General features: G+C 39.8%; 1 protein-coding gene and 1 long non-coding RNA gene across 2 annotated transcripts in view; one reads left to right on the top strand and one right to left on the bottom strand.

The window, feature by feature from the left end:
- Window positions 1–6364, top strand: part of LOC114486699 (uncharacterized) — a 140079-nt gene that overhangs the window by 106472 nt on the left and 27243 nt on the right. The window lies entirely within an intron of this gene.
- The window catches only part of CDH6 (cadherin 6), a 57320-nt gene that overhangs the window by 50007 nt on the left and 949 nt on the right, over window positions 1–6364 (bottom strand). The window lies entirely within an intron of this gene.

The following is a 6364-nucleotide window of genomic DNA, read 5'->3' as shown; positions in this document are numbered from 1 at the left end:
CAGAAAATCTGCAAACAACAAATGCTGGAGAGGGTGTGGAGAAAAGGGAAGCCTCTTGCACTGTTGGTGGGAATGTAAATTGATACAGCCACTATGGAGAACAGTTATGGAGGTTCCTTAAAAAACTACAAATAGAACTACCACATGACCCAGCAATCCCACTACTGGGCATATACCCAGAGAAAACCATAATTCAAAAAGACACATGCACTCCAAGGTTCATTGCAGCACTATTTACAATAGCCAGCTCATGGAAGCAACCTAAATGTCCATCGACAGATGAATGGATAAAGACAATGTGGAACATATATACAGTGGAATATTACTCAGCCATAAAAAGGAATGAAATTGGGTCATTTGTAGAGATGTGGATGGATCTAGAGACTGTCATATGGAGTGAAGTAAGTCAGAAAGAGAAAAACAAATATCATATATTAACGCGGATGTGTGGAACCTAGAAAAATGGTAGAGATGAACCAGTTTGCAGGGCAGAAGTTGAGACACAGATGTAGAGAACAAACGTATGGACACCCAGGGGGGAAAGCGGTGGAGGGTTGGGGGGTGGGTGGGATGAATTGGGAGATTGGGATTGACATGAATACACTAACATGTATAAAATGGATGACTAATAATAACCTCCTGTATAAAAAAAGAAATAAAATAAAATTCAAAATTTCAAAAAAAAAAAAAGAAAAGACAAAATAGGAAGATTTTGAGCAAGACTAATAAATAAACCAAGAGGGCAGGCATAGATAAATCATATTAGGAATAAAAAAAAATTGCAGATTGAAAAAAGAAACCATCAGCAACTTCCAAAAAGCTAACATCAGAAAATATCTATGAAATATATGGTTTATCAAATTCCACATAAACAGATCTCTTGATATGCTGCTAAAAATAGAAGCATCTCAAATGCCTCTAATGGAGACTAGTTTTACCTATACATTGTGTGGAAGGAGAGGATTAAGAACATTGTGAGGGATAAAATGGAGGAGACAAGGAAATTAAGTGTTGCTGTGGGCTGTTTAATGATAATATGAAAATCTTTTGCCTAAAATTGTGCATAGTTTTGAGATTTAAAATATAGTCATTCTTATATTAATGAATAACCATGTCTTCAAAATCTAATCTATATCTACCTATATTTTTTTCTTATTGAATTTAATCTTAGACTATATACCAGCTATTGTCAAGGAATTGCTATATTATGTAAAGCGGAAGAAGGGGCATGGGGTTTTCTGAAAATGTGGAATTACAATGCTTCCCTCTTATTTTTCTATTAGCTTACATAAAGCCAAAGATAATCTAAGTGATTCTGCATAAAATCAAATACTCTTTCCTTTAGCCCTTGACAAGAAAATATGTACCTCTTTCTGTTTTCTGTGCCAGCATCAATGACACTTTCACTGTCCTGATTGTTCTATCTTGAAATCTCCGACTTTTTGAACCTCCTGCATTTTCTCCTTTGGCTTCTGCAACCAGTTAATTGGGAAGGCCTGGTAATTCTCCCTCTGCCAGATGGGCTAACACCTGTTCTTCCCTTAAGATGTGGTCCCAACACCATCACTGTCTCTAGGAAGCTCTGTTGAACCCCTGAGCCCAGGTGGCCCCTCTCCTTTATATTTCCACAATACTTTGGGGATGCCCATTTTATCACTGAGCTTGCCACATCTAATTATAATTATTGCCAATAATATTCTCCTAGGGCAATGGTTCTCAAGTTTCGCCACATATTCGGATCATAAATACTTAATTAAAAACCAACTAAAGCAGAATCTCTGGGGAAGTGAGACCCTGGCCAACGTACATATTGTTAAAAGCAGCACTTCTCAAATTTTAATATGCATAAAATTCACCTAAAATTCTGCTTTTGTTGAAAAGCAGATTCTGATTCAATAGATCTCAGTTGGGGCCTAAGAGTCTAAAGTTCTAACAAGCTCCCAGACACAGATGCCACTTATGCTAAATCAGCATAAAAGTTCCCCCAAATGGTTATGTATTTTAGAACATGGGTCCCCAACCTTTTTGGCACCAGGGACCGGTCTCGCGGAAGACGATTTTTCCACGGCAGTGGGGCGGGGGCGGGGGCGGTAGATGGTTCAGGCGGTAACACGAGCGATGGGGAGCGGCAGGTGAAGCTTCGCTCGCCCGCGCGCCCACCCGCCGCTCACCTCCTGCTGTGCGGCCCGGTTCCTAATAGGCCACGCGGCCCAGGGTTTGGGACCCCTGTTTCAGAAAATAGCATCTTCCTTATCTGTATCTGTATCCATATCTATATCTTAAGCTCACAAACTTTTACCCAATATAAGACCACTTCTTTCTACTCTGATACCTCTACCTGCCACCACCTTTTCAGGTATGTAGAGGTGTTGAGAATTGTCTCATAAATCAGAGTTTGGGTTGTCAATATTTCAGCTGTAACTGGCCTTCCTCACTTCTATTTACAAGTGCATCCCTCCCCAGCTGTGCCATGTCCATATTTCCGTGTTAATCTTACTGGACACAGAGAAATGCTGAGGAGCATTAAGACAGCATGAGAAGGAAGGTCTTGCTACCTTTGCTTGTGCTTCAGTTTTTTAATTATTATTAATTAATTTATTTATTTTTGGCTATTAACCTATTTTGGGGTCTTCGTTGCTGCGCACGGGCTTTCTCTAGTTGCGGCGAGCAGGGGCTACTCTTCGTTGCAGTGCTCAGGCTTCTCATTGCGGTGGCTTCTCCTGTTGTGGAGCATGGGCTCTAGGTACACGGGCTTCAGTAGTTGTGGCAGGTGGGCTCAGTAGTTGTGGCTCGTGGGCTCTAGAGCGCAGGCTCAGTAGTTGTGGCGCACAGGCTTAGTTTCTCCACAGCATGTGGGATCTTCCTGGACCAGGGATCGAACCCATGTCCCCTGCATAGGCAGGCAGATTCTTAACCACTGTGCCACCAGGGAAGTCCCTGTGCTTCAATTTTAAAGCATGATCTTGTATATTTACTTCATTGTCACTCCAGCCTCCAGACTCCATCTTCTGCTGCTTCTTGGATGCTATGTGACTTTCTTTTTCTCCTTCTACACCAGGTAGCCTCTTGCTCCCACACCCATTCTCACATTTTCCCTCATTGTCAAATCACTGTCATCCCTATTGACTTACCTCCAAATAACTGGAACCAAGGAACACACATATAAACAGCTGCTTATAATGTAAAAACTTCTTTCTTCTACTTTAAGTGTATTTGCTCAACCACATTACTTTTCCTTAGTTAATGCTTCTATCTGTTACATGTACAGATCAACCTTTTCAGCTTTAGGTCTCAAGAATAGGCTCTAGGGCTTCCCTGGTGGCGCAGTGGTTGAGACTCCGCCTGCCGATGCAGGGGACACGGATTCGTGCCCCGGTCCGGGAAGATCCCACATGCCGCGGAGCAGCTGGGCCCGTGAGCCACGGCCGCTGAGCCTGCGCGTCCGGAGCCTGTGCTCTGCAACGGGAGAGGCCACAACAGTGAGAGGCCCGCGTACCGCAAAAAAAAAAAAAAAAAAAGAATAGGCTCTAAGTAGGTATTATTTAGTAGGGCTAATGGCACAATTTAAGGTTCTGTTAGCCTTTGTACACCTTTATATACCAATCTAACCACATTCCTATGGTTCCCAGAGTGTGCACCAAGGCGCCCTGGGGTGCAGCAGGGAACTCACTGCAGCACCAGGAAATATTTTAAAAATTTGAGGGAAATACAGCAACACGAGCTATCAGACATCTTGAGAATTACTAGCTCAGAGTAGATCACAGTTTCAACAGTAGCTGGTGCTACATTCCTTTCGATGATGTCATATATTTATGAAGATGGGTTTCCCACAGTGCCCGTGTTAAAAAGCAAGTACCGTGTGAAAATCAATGTGGAAAAGGAAACCAGGGGTCGGTGTCCAATCTGAGAATTTGTGGTGTCCAATACGTGCCCACATTCCATTAGGAAGTAACTCATGATTTAAGAGTGAAATAAAAATATTATTTTTTCTATTAATTGTTATTTTGGTTACTTATTTGTTAGAACATAAATATGTATTAAGTTGTTTGGGCCTAATTATTTCTTTTGGCCTAAGGGCATTGTGAAAAAATTATTGAGATGTTACAGGCATTGCAAACCAAGAAAGTTTTGGAACCTCTGCTATAGTCTAATTTTTTTTCTTCCCCCGAATTTCTTGACCTTATGGATTTGGATAATCTCATCAGGTACCTGTCTGTTTACTCCAAATCTTTTAAAAATGGAACAACCTGTTGCCACATGAGAAACGAACCTTCTTTTTTCTTTTTAAATATGTATTTTTTGTCTACGTTTAATTGTGGTAAAAAACAAATTGTAGTCTAATCCCTTTGTCTGTTGATAAAACGTGTAGTCCAAAGACAGATTCAGGAAAATGCCTTATCAATAGTTCAGGAACACCTCTTACATACATCTGATGTAGCAATGCTGGCACCTATGATAACTTCAATTATTGCCCTTGACTTTTTTTTTTCCAGTGTATATTTTTTATGGGTTATAACTTCAAGGAGGTGGGGCAGGGGCAGATAATGATGAGGAAGGGAAACTTATCTTGCTGCCAATAAAATATCCAAATCCAACGAATCAAACTGAAGCTGTGATTGTGAAGGGGTTTTCCCACAATCCTCTACATTTGCCAGCCACTGAGAGATCCGTTAATTATATCATTTTACTTTTTCAATGATATAAAAGTCAGTAATCCACTTCCACGCATTACAGACAGATTTAATAGAGTGTATACAATGAGTTTTCACCAATAACTTCTTTCTGCACCTACTACGTGCCAGCCACTAGTTCTTGTCTCACTTTACACTGCAACCCCATGCCGTAGGTAGGCATTGCTCCATGCATTTTCTAGATGAAGAAACTAAAGTCTGGAAAGGTTAATAACCTGCCGTGGGCCAGACAACTGGCAAATGGCAGCACAGCGATGCAGCCTCAGATCTGCTTGACTCCACAGCTCGCAATTTTTCCCCATGGCAGTATTACCTCTCACAATTATAATCATAGAACTGATTCTTCTGAGGTTTTATCCATTGTTGCTTCTAGTATTTTGAAATATCTGGCCTTTCTTTAAAAATACATGTATTTTAGTGTAAAATGGCACCACAATTTGAGAAGAAAAAGAAAAGAAAGGGGGGATCAATTATTTAAATACAGCACTTTAAAAAACTTAATCTTCTATAACAATAATGTTATTTGTATTGTAGAAAGTGCTTTAAAGATTCTAAGATTATTGTTATTTTTTACAATAATTTTTTAGCCTTATCAGTGTAGTGCTATTCAAATTTCACAGAGGAAATGGAGTGAAGTACAAGTAAGTGGACTGTCTTCAGCAGTCACACAGCATGTGAATTTCATAGCAAATACAAGGTTAGACCCTTGGGGCTCTGTGTTGATGACATTCACCCCTTCACTGAATACTTCCTCTCCTACTTTATTCCACATTAATAATTCACTTCACTGGAACGATGCCTGGTTACCTCAGCCCAAGCCATGGATGGCTTTCCTTCATTTATTGTGGTAAATGCTTAAAGAGAATATTGGCACAGGGTTATTCAGGGATATTTGATAACAGATTGAAGCGTGAACATGCAGCCCCTGGAATCTGTAAAATTTATGCTTTTTGAGTGATATCCAAATATAGATGTTCTAAAATTGTAGCTGTAATCATAAAGGCATTTTATCATCTCTATTATGTTTGTTCCCAGTTTGTTTATATAAAGGATGTATGACAATTATTTTTCTTATCAATACCATGTTCTGAAACAGAGAGCCTAGGAAGTACAAACCTGTGTCCCTGTCTTTTTTCACTCCTTTGCGGGATGCAGATATTCTGCAATGATAATGTAGTTGATGATAAAATTTCAGTGAAAATCATGATGACAGTATAACTAAGCTGTTTCCCTGACTCAGCTCCAGTAATCTGGAAGGGCTGTAATAAGCGATACATCCTCATTTTACTTTCTGGAGTCAATAAAATGGTCAGATGATATTTGGAAATAGCACATTTACATAACCATTTTTTCTCTTTTGTGAACCTTGCCACAATTAAATCATATGTTTTGAAATGCCTGGCTCTTGCCAATTATTGGAGATAAGACAAAACAGCAGCAACAGCAGTAACAACTAAATCTAAGGCAGTGGTGGGCTTTGAGGACAAAGGGCTCCATTTGGTCAGAGAATGGATGGCGCTGTAGGTAGCAGAGTTAAAAAATAGTTAATTTGAATGTGGCCAAAGGACTAAAGCTCAGAATGTTTCCTTTCACAATGAGTAAAAGGAAACTTCTTTTCCTTACAGCTTAATCGCTCTATTCCTATTTTTTTTTTTTTTTTTTTTTTTTTTTTT

This window comes from Physeter macrocephalus, chromosome 8 (assembly GCF_002837175.3).
Source record: "Physeter macrocephalus isolate SW-GA chromosome 8, ASM283717v5, whole genome shotgun sequence".
Taxonomy (NCBI): Eukaryota; Metazoa; Chordata; class Mammalia; order Artiodactyla; family Physeteridae; genus Physeter; species Physeter macrocephalus.
The sequence above is the reverse complement of the archived record's forward strand: the minus strand, read 5'-3'. Positions and strand labels throughout refer to the sequence as shown.